The sequence below is a fragment of the Ornithodoros turicata genome, chromosome 6 (assembly GCF_037126465.1).
Source record: "Ornithodoros turicata isolate Travis chromosome 6, ASM3712646v1, whole genome shotgun sequence".
Taxonomy (NCBI): Eukaryota; Metazoa; Arthropoda; class Arachnida; order Ixodida; family Argasidae; genus Ornithodoros; species Ornithodoros turicata.
Window position 1 is genome coordinate 25,906,526 of NC_088206.1, and position 24,320 is coordinate 25,930,845.

At 45.8% G+C, this 24,320-nt stretch overlaps 1 protein-coding gene and 1 long non-coding RNA gene across 5 annotated transcripts in view; one reads left to right on the plus strand and one right to left on the minus strand.

Annotated features, from left to right (window-relative positions):
* LOC135396466 (uncharacterized) overlaps window positions 1-24,320 on the minus strand; it is a 141,140-nt gene that overhangs the window by 63,344 nt on the left and 53,476 nt on the right. The gene's annotated exons all lie outside the window — the stretch shown is intronic.
* LOC135397755 (uncharacterized) lies at window positions 21,281-21,831 on the plus strand. Its single transcript, XR_010423723.1, has 2 exons — window positions 21,281-21,561; window positions 21,709-21,831. It is a non-coding gene; the product is annotated as an uncharacterized LOC135397755 (long non-coding RNA).

Here is a 24,320-nt window from a genome sequence, read left to right on the forward strand (position 1 = left end):
ATCGGTAATATACAGCCGCTTCCAGTTCTACAAACGCGTGCAACATTCCGACGAAAGTATCACTACATACGTGAATGAGTTACGCCGGCTAGCACAGGACTGCAACTTCGGATCCACCTCTGAGTGAAAGACTACGTAATCAGCTCGTGTGCCGCATTCGTGATGACGGGTACAACGGCATCTGCTCGCCGAAACGGATTTAACTTTCGAGAGGCTAGAGCAAAAGCCCGCGCTGCCGAAGCAGCGGCCGATCAAGTGAAGGAAATACAAGCTCAGGGGTTTCCTTCGCAGCCCCTCGCATCAATAATGATCGCCGGGATCGTAACCACAAAGGATCCACAGCGGAGTCCCAACATTCAAAGGAGTCCCCGAAGACTTCGTGCCACAACGTGGAGTGTCACGTGACTGTGATCCGTTCCGAGAAACAATTTGCCGTCACTGCCACAAAAATGGACACATCGAACACGCGTGTTGTGCAAACAACTCTCGGGACCAGAAAGTACAAACACCTGCCCGGCAGCGACAGGGTCAAAAATCTTCGCCAACAATGCATGTGGTTGAACAGCCAGAAAAACATGTCTCAGATACTGAAAGTATCTATCAGATGAACAATGTGGACGAAATAGGAACATCCACTCTCCGGAAGCAGTACACCAAAGTGAGGATAGATGGGTCTGAATGCCAGATGGAAGTCGACTCAGGATCCGATTATTCTACGTATCCCCAAGAACACAGACGGTCCCCAGGACGTCCTCACAGTGTCATCGTGTTCTTGTCCTTCGATTTGTATTCCCAGAATGTCCTGAGGTTGACACTCGCGGATTGTCCGTGAAGAGTCATTCAGGTACATCCTGTGCCAGTCCCAGCAGGTAGCTCAAGGGACGAGAAATGCCACCTTGCTCCATTTTCCTGCTAAGACTGCAAATACTGAGTGACACATTTGTTTTGCTTTCTGGGCCGATCCTAGGGGCTGAATGACATTCGTCAGAAGAGACGCTGCCCTCCGAAAAGGCACAAAGGCACCTTGGTACTTGGAGCATTTACCGCGGAAAAGCCAGAAAAGCGCGATTCGGTAGCACTGCTCTTGACTTTCGAAGGTCCTACCCGGATGTCTCAAACCAAAGGAGTAAGAAACATAGACTTCGCATTGCTTGCGAGTTGACATTTCAAGCAATTCGTCGCTTGAGTAGTGTGTGTTTGCTAAATGTAATTAAACTTCAATAGCTCACCCTTTGTTTTGTGTCGGAGGCGAGCAGTACTCCCGAACCTTCGGAGGATTGCATAGCAAGCAATGAACAGTGTCTGATTTTTCTTTGGAAGGGAATTCCAGTACCTTTCGAGGTGGGTTTCTCGGCCTTTGTGTGCTCCGGGCAAGACTTCTTCATTTTCTTTCTTTTTTTGCCTTCTGGACTTCTGTCTGTTTAAATCGGCGCGCTTATTTCCATTATGGGAAGTACTACACTTTACGCGGCAGTTTGTCAATATGAATCAGTGAAACCAAACAGTTGTCAAGAGTTCGTGTTGTTTCTAGCGAAAACAAATAAGGTACAAAAAAACGATGGTATATTATGAAAGATGAAAGTCACTGAAAAGGTTAGCCAGCTGTAGGACTCGAACCCGCATCTTCTGGAATGCCGGTCCAGGGTTCTACCAATTGAGCTAAGCTAACACGCCTTCTTAGCCTCTTCCAGGCAAAATGAGGCTTTCTGTGTAATTGTCCCTTCTATGTTGTTCCAGCCTCAGAACATCAGTTCTTTCATGGTAGATTATGTCCCTGCTGCATCATCACACTCTCCTACATCGGTCCTTTGACTTCCTAGGGACAACCAAAAGAATATCGTAAGGACGTGTGAGAGTCGTCGTCGAATTTAGGGTTCTTCCAACAGTTAGCCCGGATATCCAGTCCACGCGTTACTGCTATATGTGTGCGACCTCGGATGTCTTGTGTTTTACTTCGTCGTTGCATAGCTCCTTCGCAGACGATCACTACGCAGTTGCTCTACCCCGCCTACTGCGTGTCAGTGTGATTTTCATTGTGAATTTTTCACTCAGGTATGTAGCTTTCTTCCTAGTGTTTTACCCTCGCTCCAGCTTGATTCTGCCTTCAAGACTAGTTCCACTTGACCACGTAGAAATGTAAGTATTATGCACATTATGTGTAGCAAATTAATAACACAGTGTGTGCTCATTTCTGCACAGGTAGACGAAAGCACCCTGGCTAAAGTGCCAGGGTGCTTTCGTCAGTGGCCGTGCCAGTGTTCAGCCGGGTCGGCAATGGACGAGGGACGCAAGACTGTGGAACCAGTAGGAAACATAGTATGCACACCAATGGCAGGAAGGAAACCTGGAGCAGCCAAGAACGAGCCATTGAATGTGTGTATGCGTGATGAGGTCGAAACAGCATAGTATACAGATCTGCTACAAACAGGCGAAATAAACAGAAATGTGACGTGGGTCGTTGATTCAGTGCACTATGCATTGAATAATAACCTCTTTAACTAACTCTCTATCCTCTAATTATGCATTTTATGCATTGAATGCCAAGTCTGTGTAGCAAGTGCTCCTCGAAAGAAGCTTTGAAATTGTGTTGTCGAAGGAAGCTTTGAAATTGTGTTGTATTTATTCTTGTGTACAATAAGACAAGCACTGCGCACTGAACTCTGCATACTTTTATACTTCCGCGATACATCGACAGACAGAGCGCACCGCTCTCGTCCAATCAGTTCTGAATTGCCTGGGGGACGATTGGCGAACATGAGTGAAATCGGGAGGCCAACATATTCCCGGACACGAAACAAAGAAAACGCTTGATCACTTCGTAAGTGGATATGCAGTTGATTTGAACGCGGCGTCTCATAGCTTCACATGTTTTCGATGTCTGTCAAAGGCGTTGAAATCGCGTTGAATGATGTTTTATGACAGCAACGTTTTAGCGGTCGTTTTGCTTAGCGGTGCATCCACTCTGGCACAGCATATTAATTACTTTACTATCCGGTTAATCTAAGTTCGCTGTTAGCAAATGAAAAAAAAAGAAACACACACACACACACCGGCGACAGGTTGAAACAGTCACACATCAATTTATTTAGTCTCACAATCATCATGGCCATTGCTAGAAACAATGTATGTCAATGCCAATGTCAGGCTGCAAGACCCACAAAATATAGTGATTACTGGCAGTAAATTTACACGTAAGGTGGGTCAGCCTATGTTTGCGTGGCTGATAACAAGAATGCGTGACTAGACGCCTCGAGGCAGTCTCAGGACCTTTATTCTCCAACTATATATTTGTAAGGTGACAGGTCACTCGCGGCACAAGGATGGTCTGCGGACGACTTTGACCACATGGTGTGACAAACACCGGATATTATGCCAAATCACATGGCAGACAAGGAATAATTCAATGCAGTTGAAAACTTTTTGGTCGAAAACTGAATTCGCCGCTCGCAATAAAACGTTCCAAATTCGTGTAATAATTAAATTACACAGATTGGGATTATGTCGAGAACTCAGAAAGGGCTACGGCTATATGAAGGATGATTACTTTTAGGTTTCATACACAGCCTTTACGATGCGGGCGGGGGGCATATGGGAGGTTGGCTGGACAGTATAAAATGGGATTGAAGAGAGTTTGAATTTACGATCTCGGCAGCGCAAATGAGCGTTTTCTTTCTTTACAGAGCTTCTCGCGCCAGTGAGGAGGGGCTTCGCGCTTACCCTGGCCCGGGCGCAAACCCGCCTCGAGACTGATCTGGTTTCATAATAATAATTCGGGGCTTTACGTCGCGAGACTACTACGAGCGACGTCACAGTGGTCGGATCTGTAGATTAATTTTTCCCAAAGGAGGGTCTTTCGTGCGCCGAATACTTTGGGGATGATTACATTTTCTGAGTCTTATAAAAACAGTTACAAATAAAAAAATCGAAATGCCGTTTCCTTGAAGAAAGGTTCCTACTATCTACCTTGCGACACAACGTTCTCATGTGCAGAAAAAATTACAAGTGCACAAGAGAGCTGGTGTATGATAGATAGAGGCTTCATTTCTTTTTGCCCTATGAATAAATATACAAGCCAAGAGGAAAACACAAGGGCAGTTGTCCTCTTCGTCTGTATCTCCCTTCATGTGGCTCAAGGAAATGCTGCTTCTAAGTATCATACACCAACTCGCTTGTGTCACCCCATTTTGACATTCACACAAGGAAGTCACAGCATTCCCCGTTGACATGACCTTTTGCACCGCACATGTCACAGGCTTTGGCTCTCCTCATGTAGGTAATAGGCCTCGTGTGCTTCAACTTGATCCATGGTCCATATCTCTTTGTGAGCGCTAAGGTGATGATTCCTGCGATGCAGGAAAGTCCACGCCCTTGGGAGATGTGGTAGCCGTCCCTTTCCAGTATTCCTTCCTTCGGCTCCTTCGCTTTTGTCAGTACCTTGTATTATAAGGAAGGATGATAGGCAATAGTGTTGGTTATAAATGTGTATCGAAAAGAAAGCTTTCAGAAAACCAGACATTCATTAGCCTGTACTGCTTAATGTCGGGCCCATTCCATTGTCCCTGCTATCATCAAAGCCACTAATACAGTCGCCGACCGATTTTTCGGACATGCTCGATTATTCGGACTCGTTCGCGGAACGGCCGCGGGTCCCATACAGGTGATGTATAAGAACGTCCAAAATTTCGGACGCCGTGCAGCTCTGTCGCTCGATATTTCGGATTCTGTTTGCCCAACCCGCAAATTTCTCTCATGGGGTGACGGAAAACACTGGTATCATCTGAAATTCGTATCAGATGATACGACGATGAGATTCGTAAGCAGTGATGATTGTTGATTTCCCATTCCTCTGAGTAGAAGAGGCTCGACCTACTCTATGCTAGAGACCTGGACAACTGGCGATTGCCTATGGGAGAGCCGGGTCATGGGATAGTTACGGTAGTGGCCACTGCAAGCGCCACATAGCATTATTGGGGAGAGGGAACGACACTGCCACTCTTGCCACCGTCTTTCGTGCTACACAGGCTGTTGCTAAGCACGCGCTACGCTTATTGCTCCGTCGTCATCAACACAGCCTACCATGTATTGCCGCGGTTTCGGCAAGTCACGTGGTAACGAATAGTGCGAGCTAGCGCCAAATCCCATAGCCAAGCGGCGATTGTCAGAACTACTACCCCGATGCTGGGAGCTTTGCGGATGGGGTCTGTAGTATAGTAGTAGCTCGTGGAAGAGGTATGTCGTAGCGCTTTTGCGTTTTCGTTTTTGGCCAACGGCCCAGCACGTGCTCTCCGCCCGCGAGTCGCGCGACAGCGCTGTAAAGCGAGCTTCACCTAAAGCACGCATGCGTTAGGTGAAGCCGACTTGCGGACTTGATGACGGCGGTGCCTCTGTCAGTGTACTTACAGTGACGAAATGTCGCTTCGGGAAATAGAAGCTGATGTGATCAGGCAGAGCTGGAAGCGCGTTAGGAAAGCATCGACAAATTTTTCCAGCCTACTAGGGCTTAGTAAAGTTTATTTTGAAGCGAAATTCGTTTTTTCGGACTGCTCGATTATTCGGACTCTTGCGCGATCCCCGCCGAGTCCGAAAAATCGGACGGCGACTGTATAGCACTGCACCAGTGGAAAAGAGCGAATTTACCACACTGAAGCAGCGCATGTGTTGAACACATTACAGGTAAAACCCAAAGCACACGTTCGTGTTGACACGATGATATTTCAAGCTAAGTTCAAGAGATTCCCATTATATACGTACATCCACGTTCAGCAATGTGACATGTCCCGATGCCACCTGGCGAAGTTGAGCTAACTGCTTGTTGTAGAGTCTAATCTCAGGAGATACCGCGGGGTTCCTCAGCTGCGGCATAAGTCGTAACAAGAAGATGTGGTTGGCAACTTGTCTCACCACCTCCACGCATTCCTGTAAATTCCATGTATATCATGCGCCATCCATTACATGTGGAATCATCGATTCGAGAGAAACGAAAGTGATTGCGTCATACAACTTACCGTTACGTCCCGTAATAGATCACCCACTGGCTTTCCACTTTGCAGGTCGTTCCCGCCGATATATAGCACGATGAAATCAAGGTGCTGTAGCCGAAGTCTGCGAATCTTTTGCGTCAGACGAGCCGCAGTCGCCCCAGGATAGCTAAAGGTCAGGATGTTCACAGAAACATCTGGTGGTTCCATAAGTTCCCGGGCCCGAGGTAGAAAATGCGCGGGAATTTGAAAATGCGATTAAGGACGCGTGGTGCCATCTGTTGGAGGGCCGGATCACCACCCTCAACCCTCTCCATGCTTTTGTCGGTTGGAGAGCGGCATTTCAAACAGCCAGGGTGCACTCTTCAGTTAAAATGGAAAAAAATCGAGTACCGCGCTGTGATAAAATTCTTGACAAAAGAGAGACTTTCGCCTAAAGAAATTATGAAAGCGGGACTGGACAACGTGTACAGGGAAGCCTCTGTCGTACAAAACGGTAAAAGACTGGGCTATGCAGTTTCGACTGGGACGAGAGTCCATCGAAGATGATCCACGCGATGGTCGTCCAGTGGAAGTGGTGACACAAGAAAATTTGTCTCTTGTCGAGGAGGAAGTGCTGAGCGACAGGCGTCTGAAGGTGAAGGAAATCTCAGAAAGGCTGGGGCTTTCCAAAACAACCGTTTTTCGCATCATCGGCGAGGGCCTTCACATGAAAAAGGTCAGTGCGAGATAGGTGCCACGACTTCTCTCGTCAGTTCAAAAGCAACAGCGCGTCGTCTGTGCAAAAGAGTTTTTGGAGCTCTGTCAAGAGAACGAAGAAGAAATATTGAAGTCAATTGTCACAGGGGATGAGACTATGGTGCTCTACTATAATCCCCTTTCGAAAAAGGAGTCGTGGAATGGCGCAAACCAGGAGAAGCACCCCCAAGAAAAGCCAAGGTCACACAATCCACAAAGAAGATCATGGCAAAAATATATTGGGATTGTCACGGGATCATCCTCATCGACTTCAAATAGAGGAACACCACAGTGAATGCGACTTATTATGCTTCACTCCTGCACCGACTGCGAGACGCCATCAAGGAAAAGAGGCGCGGCAGGTTGAGTCGAGGTGTCCAGTTGCTCCAGGACAATGCCCCTGTCCACATGGCTTCTGTTGCCAAGGCTGCACTGAAGGACTGCGGCTTGGAAGAAATCCACCACCCACCCTACAGTCCAGACTTGGCACCGAGTGACTACTTCCTGTTCTCAAACCTGAAGAGGGATCTCAGAGGACGGAGATTTCAAAATGATAGTGAGGTGCAAGAGGCAGTTTTCCAGCATTTTACGGACAAAACTTCGGACTATTTTTTCAAGGGCATAAGAATGCTGGTTGAAAGGTGTCAAAAGTGCATCGAAGTTAAGGGTGACTATGTCGAAAAGTGATACACTTGTTTCGTCTCTATGACTATTAAAAGTTGGTCGGGCCGGAAACTTATGGAACCACCCTCGTATGAGCATCCTGTCCCTGCCCAAAAACTCCAACTGGCTGCTGCGGATCAACGCGCCCTTCATGGCAAGACGTCGGAATGGTCCGGGAAGAAGCCGAGAAGTGAAGGGAAGGCACGAAAGGACAACTTGATTGACTTGACTTGACCCAGCCCCAGTTTCTCTGGAGAAGCGGAGGATGTGCAGAAAGTTTTCTACATTGTAGCATTAGAAACAGTGTAGCACTTCTTTTGACCTCAGACCACCGTCAAATTGATAATTTTCTTAGGTCAGAAGTTGTTGAGTGCACAAGTTACAGCAAACGCACACACAAAAAATATAGAAATGTATTTTATAAGAATGGAGATATTGTCACGACGACAATGACGACTCATCTCACGCGACTCATGTCACGCGCATTATCATTCTGTCATTAAATCATTGCCGTCGCCACGCTGTGCTGCCTGTATCATTTGGTGGAGGTGCTGGCTTGCTTCCCCTCAGACACCCCTACAAGACCATCTACGACCATCTACAAGACCTTCGTGTACTATTGCTGCGCCTCTGGCCCCAACGCTGCTGTGATGGTCGTCGACGCCCCAGCCCGCCCAGATGACGCGACACATCCGACGACGACGAGACTAGACCAGACAAGACGATCCCCAGCCCCGTAGATAAACGACGTTCACGACAGCAGCATGGCAAGGCATGGCAAGCGGACCGGAGGCGCCGGGCTACTGCGGGCAGCACAGCGTCACCTCATCTTTCGTCCACTGACATCCACATCTACCTCCACGAACAATCCGAAACTCATCTCCCTCATCGCTCATCAACATTGACCATCGTGCCCAAGAGGTCACGACTTCGGGAGGGGGGAGAGGGGTATTGTCACGACGACAATGACGACTCATCTCACGCGACTCATGTCACGCGCATTATCATTCTGTCATTAAATCATTGCCATCGCCACGCTGTGCTGCCCGTATCAATATGAAGTCGTCCCGGGACATTTCATCGAACGGCATTTCGTCGAAAAATGAACGTTTCATCAAATGCAGATTCATCGAAAACCAAAAGACCGTAGACGCATACTGTAAACAAAGTTGAACTAAGGTTTTATATGACTTAATTCAATATTTTGTTGTACGATTGCAAAATTATCTTCGTAGCACCCCAGACGTTCACATATCGCTATCCCATTTCAGATTTTTCCCCTGGAATGAAAAAGGTGCCCAGAAAAAGCAGAGGTTGCTCCCAGCTTTGGGCTATTTTTTTCAATATGTGTACTACTCGTCTGTCGGATTGTTCCACACTGTTCTACTCCGCTGTGCTGTTCATGAATAACCAAGATATATAAAAAACAGTGATCTCCCCTCTTCAGCTGAAAAAAAAAATAAAAAAGGTCCCAGGAAAGAGCAGCTATTCTGGTGACTGTTTCATGCTCGACGCGTGAGCCATAAAACAATTTAGATGTCCGTTTACCACCGTTTACCCATCTCCAGAACAAAGGAGACACTGACATATTTTCAATCATGGCATCTGACGGTTTCAATTAATCCCGATTCAATTCCACTAGTGCCCCTGCAAGTTAATTTTTATAGGAATGAAGTTCACCAGGGCGCCTACAATCGCTCATCGGACAAGAGCTCACCCAACGATATCGCTCACATTTTTACCGACTGCGACTCTTTTACTGCCATGGCTTTTTCTTTTCTTTTTTCTGGGGGGTTCATATATTCTAGACTATTTATTCCGTCAGCCATAAGCCAGACATCAAATAGGACGAAGGTGTGACATTGTAGTAGAAGTTGTAAACAAAAGTGCCTTGTCGCCCATTTGTATCCTCCTACCCGATTGTGACCGTTCCCAATAAAGAGAAATAACAAACGGTATGAGACTCGTAAGCATCAAGCGTAGGCTCACTTCCGTGTGTGTTTTGCAGATTGGAGATATTCTATATGGTTAATGTAATCACTCAATCAATCAATCAATGCACCACACTTTTTTGTGAATGCACAGCATTTGGCTTTGCGAAAGCCTTCTGTCTGCAAAATGTTTTACTGTTACAACTCCCAGCCAAAGAAATATCAGCAGGTCAATATAATTTTAAAGAAACAAGCGCGGAGAACGAAACGTAACACTTGGACTTTGCGTGCTGGTGTCGAAAAACTAAGACATGGAAGGCTTAGGACAGCTAAGATAACATCAACCCCAGAAGTCAGTAGATGAAGTACACAAAGAGACAATGAAGAAGAATTCGCCTTGGTCGGACCTGTCTTTTTTCCTTTAGCTCAGTTGACCTTGGCAACCGACACATGATGGGGGATCCCTGCACCTCAACAGTCAAGGAGGTCACACGTGTTTATGGAACTACACAATCCCGCGGAGGAGCAACTCGTAACACGGGTATTGGTTAGAGCTTTCACCTTGCTGAAACCCGGATGTTTGTGTGGCGCCATCTACATGCAACAAAGTCGTGAATCGCAGATGGCTCCTCGGTGATATCCCCTCTTAAGCCGCTCGCCACTTCCCGTCAAAGACGAAGCCATACCATATATGCCCGAAGTGCTGTTTGCCGAAGAGCTGGCCAGCCCACCGCTTCATGCGAGGGACACTGCAAGCATGACTGTATATGATCCTCAACTTTCCCGAGTTCTCAACTGGGTGTAGAAGGGTTGGCCAGATGACAAAGGTCCAAACGAGTTCAAGACATTCTGGTTGAAATGCTAGGAGTTATCTGTTCACAAGAACTGGCTCTTGTGGGGAAACAGAGTAGTAATTCCCAAAGAGAGACGCCAGCGAGTGTTAGACGAGCTCCATCTGGCTCATTCAGGAATTGAACACATGGAAGCCCTTGCTCGGTCGTACGTATGGTGGCCGAAGATCGATGAGGACATCGAACAATCTGTCAAGAGTTGCACCGAATGCCAATGCACGAGGCGTGCACCACCACATGTGCCGATACATCCGTGGGAGGTTCCACACTCTCCATGGTCTCGTCTTCACGTGGACATTGCTGGTCCGTTCCATAAACAATCATTCCTCCTAGCAGTTGATGCCTACTCAAAGTGGCTAGAAGTTAAGCTCATGCCATCTACATCTGCCAAAGCTACTGTCAACGTACTACGGGAGATCTTCGCTACGCACGGCACTCCAGATGTTGTGGTCAACGACAACGGACTTCAGTTCACATCTGCTCACTTCCAAACATTGCTTCAGGGAATGCTATAAGGCGTCCTATCACGCCGCAAGCGATGGACAGGTAGAACGAATGGTACAAACAATAAAGAACTCGGTGAAACGTATTGTACTGTAGGGGACACAGCTGTCTAAAATCAGCACTCTGTGGTTCGTATAGAAAACCGTTGCCAGTGACCTGTAACAGCCTATGACTCTCTAAGAGACGAGCGTGGACGGTTGGCACATGACAACAGCGATGACGACAAACATAACCCAAGGACAGTCAGGGAACGTCGAACTTTCAAGCTTTAATCATATTTGAAAGTTGGACGTTCTCTGTTCTCTGTGCTGTGTTTGTAGCCTTCGTTGATGACTCTCTAAACCAACTCAACTTATTCTCAACTTATGTTAGAGGAGGGAACCTGTGATCGCGCCAGCACGACCTCAAGGAACCTGCCCCTGGAAGCAGCTTTCTAGAATGGGATCAGGTGAACTACATGTTGTAGAAGTATCAAATTATTAGTTTTTATTGTAATTTATTTAGGTAGTATTGTGAGGGAGAACCATTGCCACGCTCATCGCCATCGGCCCTTTAGCGCGAGTTTCAGAGCACCCGCATTCTTTCGCTCGGCTCCCATTAAACCATACGTCAAGCTGCCTGTCTCTCTCGGCTTATTCGCCGCCTAACATGTATTTATTGTTTCATTGCAAGATGTTGGCTTGAGCTTTGCCGGATTGATTGGGTGATTTGACAGCACTTTTCCGCTAATAATGCCCCCATTCTGGATTACAACTCATTCTAATCGTAAAGCTTAAGCGTAGCTCCAAAGGTTATCCGAACTACTTCCGACTTTCCAGGTGCATGTCATGCTTTCGGGACACAAGAGAGAACAAACAAGAGCCCTACGTGGTGGCAATGTGGAACTGATTGCCATAGTCGCCCCACATCAGCTGAGCCAGGCAATGGTGAGAATACCTGCTGGCTGTACTCTTTACAATGCGCAACCGCAGCAGCACCTTGGTCCGGCGATCCATATGCTAATCCCCATGATAACATCTGTGAAACAGTTGGATGCGGAGGCTCAACGAGGTCGAGCAGGAGTATCCCAAATCAAACAGTTAACAACCCACAAAGGTTTAAACTCAACATGTTCGAGATTCCAATTCGCTACAGTGTGCTGCCAGCACCGCCCAGAACAATAAGTGCGAGAAAATGTTGTATCCAAATTTGGACTAACCCAGGCAAACTCCAAGTTACCAAACTTTTTTTGGTACCAAACAAACCAAAAGATTTTGAACGCTGTGATATCGTGGCATATATCGTGCGTATGCTTTCGCTCACGGCAACTTGCGAACCACAGGACAGGGCTGCGGAACCCCGGTTGAGAACCACTGCTCTAAACCTCTGCCTTACTTGATTGATATTACTAATAATTATAACATTGGTGCCTATACACGTGCAGAAACGGACTGGTTCAGTTGCAGGCGACTTGAAATGAAGCTTTTTTGGCTCGCTGTTTTCCACAGTTGTTGACGGCGTTCCTGCTTACTAACAAATAGAACTGATTGACCTGCTGTGCGACACACAGATAAGAACAAGTTTGCTGAAGTTGGTGTGACTTTGTTTTATTCTTACGTTGGACGGAAGTATATGAGGACATGTACGTTGTTGCGGACAAGCCAAAATTTGATTGCAAAATTTGCAAAAATCGAATGCAAAATTTGATTAAACTGATGTCGTGGAACGAAAACAGAAATATTTCGGAAACAACAAAAATTGTAACGGAAATACACCAGATAGCTTTCCTTGGTTAATACAGAATATTAAAGGACTGGTGTAGCAAAGTGGGGAGAAAGAGATCAGGGATGACGTTTCGACAGAATGCTCTTCTTCAGGTGTGTAGGACAGAATGAGGGATGTCGGGTGAAGTATTGTACATGCCGCCCAGCCTGCTAGAGGGCTAACACGTGAACCGTGTACAATAGCGCGTCATGTGACAGCACTTGCCGACAAGCTAGAATCCAAGTACAAGTCTTTCATTAAGGCCTCTGGGGATGAGTGGTGCTGAGATGATAGATAAGGGGACTCTCTTCCCGTTTGTGTGAATTAGAATTGTTAAAACCGGACTGGAGAACGACAACTCGAGCATAATAAAACAGCGATGCAGTCAAACGCGCATATTTCGAATCATTGTGTATATCGAACAATAAAAAAATCCTCGTGGAGATTACATGTAAAAATATAGCACGGTTGTATGGCTTTATCGAACTTCGGTACAGCGGTTACCCGATATATCGAACGTCGAGATCCTGAAAAGGCCACCTCTTCTGAGCACTCACGCCAGCGATCTCACACCATCCCAATAAACCATAAAAAAGCCCATGGACGACCTCATCTGGTCCAGACGTCCTCGTCCAAGTTAAACTTCATTATGGCATCCATAGATAGTGTCACAGAGGCTGTCAATTGCATGATATCCTGAGGATTGTATTTTGACATTCTGCTCTGGACGTAATGTGGTTCTAAGATGGGGGTGAGTGCCACTTCAGTGGAATTAGATATGGATGATACCAGGCATGTGCCCGATACAAGATTTTTCAGTTTAAATTGGCAAAAATTATTGTGTACAGTTTGCTATTTTTGCGTCTTGGACCGCGATGGCTATATGCCAACACAAACTACCGCGTCCTTGCCTGTTCACCATGCCACCAGCCAGCGCTGTCTGTCGCGCATGCGCAGTTTTGTTCGGTTCGCTTTGGCTGTAACGGACGTTTCTCATCGCCGCGAGTGATACGCATGATCTCGAGCGTATTATTGTTCCGCTAAGTTTGCAGCTATTAGAGGTTTTGTACTGTTGTTCCCAGTTTATGCTGTCGTTCTACAACCCGTCTAAGAAAGAGCCTGTAAGGGGAAATGTTTCTGCCAATCCCCAGCAGACCAATCCGGCTCGTTTGAAATGTCAAGTGAGGACGCGGCCCTGGATCTTAAGTCAAAAACGCTCTTCGACATCAGGACTCTTGCCGTGTCAGGTGTGTAGTCAATATAAGTGTGAAATAATATGTTCAGCTGTGCCATGCATTGTCATTGTAGATTTCACTCAACTTGCAGGCAATCTGAACAACGACAGGGAGATAGAACGCAAGATAAAACCGTGAGCGACTTTGTGCAGACGGTGTGTATATGTCTTGATACCTACTGCACATGGCTATTCTGTCATCGTGTTTTCTGAAAAGATATTTCTTGCAGATTAGGCGTGTATGGCGCGACGTGCACCAGGAAGAAAGACGCAAGCATTGTGTTCAATGTGGCGGAGACTCATGCACGTCATTACAAGATTTGCAAATGCTTTGAGAAAGACAAGTTGGACCGGCGCTCAGGTGTGTTGATGATGAATGGGGATACTTTCAGAGGTACGTACTCGTGAGTGGTGAATAAAGTGATTTCTTGCTGCTATCTACTGTTTAGCGTGGGTTTTCGGGGGTTCTCATCTCCCCCAGACATTGAGCGGCTTACTTCGCAGAACATTTCAGAAAGCATGTAGACAGCGACGGGGAGGGGCGGTGAATAGCTTGTCGTTGCTGGCCACACAGCAGATTTTTTAAGATTGCCCTAACCAGCATCAATACAAACATTGTACCACATCAGCATCAAGGCAGCCCTCATGTTAGCATCATCATCAGAGCAGCTCTAGTGTTAACATCAGCCTGAATAGCTCTGTTAACGTATCAGAGCAGCCCCACATGGTAACATGAGCGTCAAGACAGTGTCCCCAATCACATCAAACCTGGTATTACTCGTCAATAGGGAACACACCCATAAACGTGTGTTACTATGGCAGTGCCTCTGCTACTCTGGTTAAATGCCATGTAGTGCAATGTGGCTTAACCTTGTTCTCTACACAACCTGTATATTTTGTCTCCATTCTGCTAAAAATGCTTATAAACTCAGCATATGTATAAGCTCCTAGCTGCTGTGGTACTATTGTAGTTTCCCATCTTACTTTTGATTCATTCTAGTCGAGAGTATTTTGATGAAAATCTGTCTTACTGCACTCAGTCAGTACACCAATAAACGTTGAAGCTGTACCACATATTTGCATCATGATATTGCTCAACGTATATACACCTAGCATAACATAAAAAACGTCCCAACAAGGTACCAGATCATGTTTCTGAAAGACATCCCAGTGACATATGAATGCTTGTTTTAACATCCATGGGATGTCCACTCTGACATCATCAGGAGGATTGTGGACGTCAACAGGTAGTCCACATATCCTGGTAAGGATGTCTTGCAGTCATCCCAGGGACGTTTATGGTTTACTGGAATCGGAGAGGAAGCAAGAGCGCACAGCACACTGTAGTGTTGGGGTGGAGCGCAGAAGCACGTGAGAGTGAGATGGCAAAGTGTGGAGCCACAAAGGACCTCGTGGTTCGAGGATGAGTGCCAAGAGAAAAAATCTGGACTTTTCTTCAAAGCTGGAGATCATACGACGGGTCGAAAACAGTGAGAAAAAAATGTTCCGTAGCAGATGCATTCAGGAAAGCCAAAGTACTTGCTGCCGCCGAGAATGCGTGCTTTGTGACGGAAGACGATGACAATGTGAGTAGTTTGGCGCTTTGTGAACTCTCAGTGTTTCCGGGCGTTGTTCTCCCATTCGTGAGCACTATGGACTATGCGGACATCGTTGCGGACATAGCCAGTGCCGATGAAGCGGATGGCACTGACAACGATGAAGAACCACAGCCATTGCTGACAGTCACTGAGCTCATCTCAGCGTTTCAAGTGATTCGTCGCTGCTGCGTAGATATGGAAAGCTCCAGCCTTACAAACGTGGAGTACTTTGACAAGATAGATCGAGACGCGTGTGCTCAACTTCTTCCCACACGAAAATTTGAGCTGGGAAGTCAACTGGTACCAGCTCGTTCCCAGTTCGCACCAACTGGTGTTCAAATGGAACCAACTGGTACCAAACTGGTGGCAGCTGGAAAGTAAACTGGTACCAGTTCAAGCTGGGCTGGTGGCAATTGGGCACTTTGTGGCACCAGTTCAAGCTGGGCTGGTGGCAAGCGGGCACTGTGTGCAACCAGTTCAAGCTGGGCTGGTGGCAACTGGAAAGTGAACTAGTACCAGTTCAAGCTGGACTGGTAGCAACTGGAAGTGAGGTGGTGCCAGTTCGTACTGGACCAGTTTACATATTTGGGGGGAAGCTTCAGTTTCAGTGCCAGGACAGGTTAATATGAAGATTGCAAGACGAAGTTATAAAAACGATCAGAAAGTAACTTTATTAGTAGAAATAATCATAGTTCAATTTTTGGTAAAGTTCGTTAGTGTTAACGAAAGTCATTTTGGAACTCTTATATTTGTATTGCGTTCTTGCTCCCGCAATGAATGATGCGTTTACTGTGCAACGGCCACTTGCTTAGCAGCATGCTTGTACAGCGATTTTTGCCCGTTATGTTCTTAGCGTGATGTGTGACATAGGCGTTGGTTTTATAATCCAAAGGATTTGTCTGCAAGTTACGACAGTGTGACAGCACAATGAGCGCCAGCGGCCGGGCGGGTGGGTGTTATAGGATTACAGCTTGACTACAACTGTGGAGACTGCTTTATATCGTGAGTACTATATGCTTAAGTGCTTTTCCCTTGTGCACCATTTAGAAATACTACTTCTACTAGGACCTCTTCTCTTTGTTTCGCGTCACATTCGTGGCACCTGCAAGTGCATACTGTTTTATGAGTAACGTCCGGTTTATGTTAACGTTACCAGCAACTTTTTTCATTCATGTTTCTGTTTTTGCTTTTTTTTCGTTCATTCTCATGTTTTAGATCCTTCACACCACGGATGTTGTCGAACTAGCGCAGTGCGCCAGAGTAGTACTCATTGCCCGCGAAAGCCGGCGAATCTCTTCGTTGAAAGGTCCAACTACTGCAAAACGGAAATGTTGAGATACCGTATTTTTCGCGTACTTTCCGGGGCCACGACTGCTCAAATTGAGTGACTGTCGAGGCACACACCACAATTACATGTTGCAATTGAATGCATATTCACTTGTGCCTTTTCAACTCTCCAGAAACCTTAAGCTGCTGGGGCTCAGGAAAATATCGATCCATCGTGTGCTATTAAGAACATCTCAAATAATTTGTTGAATGATTCAAGATGTATTGAAGTATGTCTTGTATGTGTATGTCCATGAAGTATTATCTATTCCATGTAACTCTGTAGTTAATCTACTGCTATAATTTAATTACGTTATAGTTACACTACATATACATTAGAATATGTGCAATGTTTGACTACAAATAAAATGCAATTTTGCATTGCAGTTCTTTGGATCTGCCGTTGCTGGGAACAGCGATCCTGCAGAGGTGCACCGGCTACAAACAAGCTAACCTCTGTCTGAACAGGCTGCTCTAAGTGAAGCCACTTCAACCGGTCCCAGCTCAACAATGAGGTTTGCAACCTGTTCCAGTCGAGACTGTGACCGGTTAAAAACCAGTTGGGCCAACTGGTACCAGTTGATCGAACTGGTCCCTGTTCGATAACACAGTTCGCCCAGTCCCAGTTGCAACTGGGACTGGGTGAGCTGTGTTATTGAACAGGGACCAGTTCGATCAACTGGTACCAGCTGGCCCAACTGGTTTCTGGCCGGTCCCAGTCTCAACTGGGACTGGGTGAACTGTGTTATCAAACAGGTACAAGTTGTCCCAACTGGTACCTGTTGATCTGGGACCGGTTGAACTGGTCTCTGTTCGATAACACAGTTCAACTGGTGGTACCAGCGGCATGGCCGAGTGGGCTAAGGCGTCCGCTCGTTGGTGGTAACCAAGGTCGTGCTGAAGACTGGGAGGTGGTGGGTTCGAATCCTACCGCCGGCTGTGCTGTCTGAGGTTTTCCCTGGGTTTTCCGAAGACTTTCCAGACGAATGTCGGCACAGTTCCCCCTGAAGTCGGCCCAGGACGCATACTAACCCCCTGTCCCCCACTCCTTCCTGCTATCCTCTCTCCGTCTGTCCACGTCTGTACGTCGCTCATAGCCACAGTTGCTTCGCGGCGCTAACACCCAATCAAAAAAAAAAAAAAAAAAAAAAAAAAAAGTTCAACTGGTACCAGTTCAAAAAATTTTCGCCTGGGTTGGCACTTCGATGTATACTCTATGAAACCCTTCCCTAGGCCATTTCTGAGCCACTCACCGTCAACAGTCTCACCAGGGTGAAAACAGCAGCTGCATCCATATAAACTGTTAAATTGCATTACGTTTTGCATGGTAGCCCTTGCAGGTGCATCAGCTATACTGGCAACACGGTAGACCTAATTAAGGAAAGCGCACCAGGTATTAGTGCACTATTTTCATAAAGGTAAACAACCAGAGAAAAGCGAATGTATTTACTTGCATAATTTGCACACTGTTTTGCAGAAAAATGTACCAAAAGTCGGGAGTGCGCAAAATACATGGGACATTTGCAGGACCCTTTCTGGGCGATGTGCTATGCCCTTGCGGTCATTTGAAGCGACGTCCACCAGAGTGATGTGTAGTCCAATGGGGGAGATCACGCAATAATTCGGCATGCGCAATGATCTATTCGGACAAGAGAGGCCGGCCGCGGAGCACTTGTACTTCGGGCCAAACAGCTTCCGTCCAGTGGGCACGCACACACGGCTCGCGAAGCGCTACGCTGAGACAATGGCACGTGCGCGAATTACACGATTGATGAGGCCAACACACATAGTGTGTGATACGCACGGGATCAGTTTTCTGCACGTGGAACAGTGCGTCAAGGCGGCTCTGAGCCAGTTAATAGAATGGAAGACTGGCCGCGTAATACGCCGATTGACGTGTTGCGAAGGGACCCACGGTTTCTCGCGTTCAAGTGTCTCATATTTATGTGACCATGTGGTTAGCTCTGCCGCCTCTGCGCAGGGCTGGGCATGTATTACAATAGTTTGTATTATAATAGCATTACTGGAATACATTTTGTATTATATTACGTATTATAATACAGGTTTCAGAAAAGTATCTTTATTACGGATTATAATATGGAAAAACACGTATTACAAGTATTATAATACTCCAGTTATACTTCCTGGATGTCGACGTGTTCGTTCACCCCCTATGCGCTATCAGCAGCGGTGATAATGCGGTCAGGCGGGTCAGCACACCCCACGTTTTAGGTATCCACTCTTTGAATACCTAATCATCTGGGGATTAGTCAGTGTAGCCTCTCCAGTCATAGAATTCCCCGGAAAGAAAGGAAAAATCAGGAGTGTCTCTAGCTCTGTGTAGAAGGTTATTTACGGACAAGGGCCGACTTCAACTTCTGGCATGCAGGCGGGAAATTTTCGCCCTCCTCTCAGGCTTGCAGAGGTTGGGGGTCAGCTCAGGAAGGACAGTTGCCCTCAACCCTGACTAGTCTTAAAAGCGACAGGTCTTAGATGCCTCTTGGCATATTCAATATGCAAATATCCAGGGGAGGGGGGAGGTTTCTTTGTCGTGTCGCTTAGTGGGGGAGGGTAGAGAGGAAAATCCAATGTATAAATTGACTTTTTTGGGAAGCGGCGATCGCCCAACCACCCTCTCCCCTGGATCCACCACAGGCTCAAAGACTGAATTTTTGAGAAAATGTTATTAAAACCAAGTACATAATCAGTAATGCATCTATTGTTTCATACAACAGGCACTATAAATTGTGAAATAAATATTGTGTACGTCCTGGGCTTTTCAGAAAGTTCCTTACTTATTCCTTTATTACTATAATGTATTATAATACAGTATTAGTGCATTTTCAAAAAGTATTTGTATTAGTATTATACAATAAGTCCAGGGAATGAAGCACTCTTTGAAATAAAACTTTAATATACACGAGCTTTCGTGCAGAACCTGCACTTCATCAGGTGAATATACAAATTTCTTCACCTTCAATTTCTTCACAACAAATATCTTCACCTGATGAAGTGCAGGTTCTGCACGAAAGCTTGTGTATATTAAAGTTTTATTTCAAAGAGTGTTTCATTCCCTGGACTTATTGTGTTCCCACTATACTACTAGATTGGACTGTGTATTTTTCCCTTAATCGCCCAAGTACGTATTATAATACGCATTTTTGTGGAGTATTATGTATTAGTATTATAATACGAAAAAATGGTATTACAGCCCACCCCTGGCTCTGCGTATTAAGGATTCGTGAATCACGCGTTCTGTTTCCGCGAAGCGTTTCACCTAGTGAGATACGCGCCATGTGGGTCGGCCTTTAAACTTCGCTCGTTGTACCAAGAGGTGCGATAATTCTGCGATACCGCAAATTGTGCGAGTGAATACGGTACTTCAGCAAGTATGAACACTACCTTGGATCGTATCTCCTCTCCGCCAGCTGACCACACAATGTCATCCTTTACAATAGTTTGCATCTGTCTTAAAAACACTTGCATAAGCTGTAGCATCTCTGGGTGACAATCACCGTAGCAAAGGAGACGTAGGATCAAACATGAGTCCATTGAGAACATGGAGGGAGCTCATTTAGAATCAGCTGCACAGGCCATATGGATGGAAGATTTAAACAGAGGACTTTCATCTGCATTCACAGTCACTGTGAGGTCGTACTTGGTACACTTAAGTTTATTTCGTTGGTCTTCATAAAGCTCTCCGTCTGTTATAGCACTTATTACGTTCTCAGCGTTGCCTCTGCTCACTTTTTCCAGGTTTTTTGCAAGCTTCATCTGGAGAGAAGTGTCTAACAAAACTAACTTAGTTTGCTTTTCAATTGGCAGGCTAACAAAGTAACTTTTTTTGTTCATTAGCTCTGTTTCTTCATGTTGCTTGCTGCAGTCAGGACAGTAAAAGTGTAACGGCATTTCGCTGGGTGACAACCCTGCAAACTTCTTGAACAGGTATTTAGAGTGCGGGAGAACATCTTTCTGGAATATGCAATTAATCAACTTCAGCAGATGTTCAATTTGGGTCTATGAAATTTGATGTCAGACGGCATGGTTCATCACCAAAACGAGAACATCACCAGCTGACATTGGCTTTCCATCAATGGCAGGAATGTGCAGCTCCACTGCAAAGCTTGTGTCTGGTTGCTCCCAACTACTTGATTCTGAGAGTGATGCTAAGCCATTGCATTCCTCTCGTCTCAATGTGTCATCATCATCAGCTTGACTGTCTAAATCAGGGCTAGGTGAATGTGTGCGCTCGTCAGATCCCTAACTTCTTGGATGGTCATCTTGCCATGTTCAGGGGTGATGTGTGTCTTTGGTTTATCAGCAGCCAATGCAGTGATCACCTTGGTATCTTCTCAGGTCTTACGGATGGATCTGGCTCAAGGTAGCGCTTCCGCACGCATATGGTCCTCCGGTGCACATGGTCTTCAGAGTTCTGTTTATTCTCACTCATTTCAATGCTAACTAAATAACAGTCTGGATACGAGAAATGTGTCAGATTAAACATCAATTGTGAATAAATTGTCCCGTTGGGAATGATTCTTGATTACAGCTGACTCAAGTTTGGCGAAATTGACCGCACGAAGACGCCGAAAGTCGCAGAACATAGAAATCAACTTTACCGTAGTTGTTTCAGCTGTGCACAAACTAAAGAAGGCAAGTGCCGTAAACTCATATTGCTTTCGTGGTCCCCATGGTTTCCCCGTCATCCTTTCCCTCGCAGGTTCTTTTTTTAGCCCTGTCTAAGGAAATAAATTTGAACCTCCCAAAAACATATGACAAGACCAAGACCACAAGACCAAGTCATGTTTGCCCTTGTGCTGTTCTTAAATGAATTCAACACAAAGTTCCCGGTATATTCACTGCCCGTGGGAGACTTCCAGGACTTCCGCCCAAAGCACGAAAAAGACTTCGCCAACCGAGCCATCTATTTTGCCCTGTGGAGGGAAAGTGGTGACAAAGATGAACATTTTGCGATCCAGATCCTCATAATGGCAGGTAAGGAAGCTGCAGGGGCGGATTTCTCTTCTCGACTAGATTTTCCGATTTAAAAAACGAGTAATTCCTGTTGCGGTATGGCCTGCGGTATTTTGCAAAACAGGCCAGTGCATGCTGCATACTCTTTTTTCTTTTTTCAACGTGAAGATTCACTATGGCAGAAGCAGAGCACGAAACGGGTGCCAATGCCTCCCTTCAACGCTTCAGAATGTGAAGAGGCTGACACACAAACACAAAGTTGTGCCGTGCAAAAGCAAAAGACTAGACAAGTAAGTTGTTTTCTTTCTCAAGTGTATGCGTTGTGTTACACGTGGCTCACGGTAAGAGGATATAATCTTTGAATTTGTGTGACTAAATATATATTGGGTTGCTTTTGTGACAGGAACAGAAAAAGCTAAGAGAAAAGCTCTCTGCAGCTCAAAACAAGGCATATAACACTATTCTGCAGGAGCACATCAACAGTGCCAGACAAAAGACACAGTATTCTGGACTAAGAAAGGTATGACATCCTTTACAATACGAAGTACAGAGTGCATATTTGCCAACTTGGGAACATCCAAATTAGGGAGGTTTCAAAAGCGGGGAGGAGGTGGGGGGGGGGGGGGGGGGGGGGTGAGAAAGCCGATGTTGGGAGGCTTTTATTTGCATATGTAACAGGAGCAAACTTGACCTCAGCAGGCACATCAGGCACAAGTTTTGCAGCAACAGACTTTGCCCTCTCCAAGAGACTATCTGGGTGTCAAGTTATGACACTTTCGCAAAAGAACACGAAGACACAAAACTATGTCTGTGTTCTCTTCGCGATGCTGAACTGCCCTCACATTCAACACTACTCGTTCAGCACTACCTCAGTAATATGTCTGAAATTCAAAAGCCCAGGAAAGCTTAAACGTAATAGTTGAACAAGTTAGTTAACGAGTCATTAAAAAGTAGTTTGCATAATACGTCAGAACCATCAGCCACAGTTGTACATTGCTGTCAGTTCCCATCCGGTATCCCATCTAATCTAATCCGGTATCCCATAAGTTTGATTCGATTTTCTGGCAGCTACCACGAAGAGCAAATGCATGATTCACAAGTTTCGTTTCGCCATTTTCATTGCTGTACATTTCGCAAGCGTCAGGCAATCCCACGTGACCTCCTTTGGATCATTGAAAAATGAAAATTACTCGTGTCATGAACATATATGTTCATCTCAGCGCAAATCCCGTTTTGCATGCTATAGAAGGAGGGGGGATCAATACTCTTCCTTTCGTGTTTTTATATCTTGTTGTTTTGCTACTCCCACTTCGGAGTTCGGATGGTGTCTAGCAATGTTGGGCCGTTGGGTATCTCGTTTCTTGTGTCGAAACAGGCTTCAAGTGCTGACTATCACGGACATCGGTGCCGAGCAAACAGAGATAGGAGACCATCCGGAGCATTAGAAGAATTTCGTCGACGTCAATTTATGAGAATTAGTATTATTTTTTAGGCATGTCCGCATTCGAATGCTGGACCCTCGTTACAAAGAGGCCCGCCAGGGGTGCCACTACAATCCATACATCCAGTGCCGTGTATGCCAAAGGGAGTCTGGCCATTAATGGGACCTGCCTATACCTGAGGCTCCACCCACTTTTTGAGGTATCTAGCCAATCACAGGTCAAAATACAGTTGTCTATTATTACATCTATCCAGTACTTATACCTCACCCTTATTTACTGGGTGCTACAATTTTGGAGAAACTCGATTGATTCCAATTGAAAGGGATACCACCGGTGACAGACCAAAACAACGGATTTTGCACCCACATTTAACGCCATTTGCACGGCGAGAGGCATGTTGGGAAGGCTCAGAATTGCAGAAATGGTTGCTGGCAGAAGTGATTGGCCAGGATGGCAGTACAACCGCTTCTTCGTAGCAGACGACAGTCAGTATGAAGTTTCATATCATGTAATGTAAGTAGATCGAATCAAAAAGGAGCAAAGATGTATGTATAAATAAATTGCAATTATATAATGCAAAATTCTACGTATAAGGGTCGTCCTTCTTGCCATTTTCCTGGTATAACCATCTTCACTAGGCCTAATGTTAGCGACGAAACATCCCATTTTCACGTAAATAATGATGGCGGAGCGAAAGTTGAAGCTGATTTTGCAGATGCGTACATGAGGATATATACTCACAGTATGAAATTAAAGTAGCCCGTGAAAATTCTTTGTCACGAAATCTCCGCTTCGCCGTTCCAAGCACCATCCTCCATCTTGGAGAAAATTTGGTGTCATGGCAGCTCCCATGGAAAACGATAACCAATGAAATGCGCCTAAGTTTGATTGACAGGTCGAGCCTCTTTTTAGGCTCCTCCTAATGGCCAGACTCCCTTTGGCATACACAGCACTGCATCCATCCATCCATGTGTGAGCGAGTGGCTGCTGTTTACGACGTGTTCACATATCGATTTGTAGTGCTGTAATGTGCAAATTAGCGGACTTTATAGCGGCTCTCTATTTTCCGTCGTTGTCTTTCGAGCAGCGCCTGTTGTTCCGGTGAAAATAGAGTTGAATGAATCGCCACAGCCCCAACGTATATCGTGCAGTGTTGACCAAGACCAAGTCAAGCAGGAATTCTCGTGAGTAATGCTTTCGTAGATTGTCTGGCTTAGTAGTGTGCTGTCCACACATAGTTGCATTCTCATACGAGTAATTTAAATGAATCAAAACAGCCAAAGTGCCTGTAATAGATGTAACTCTGTATCTGTTCGTAGGTTTGCGCCGTTTCTAGTT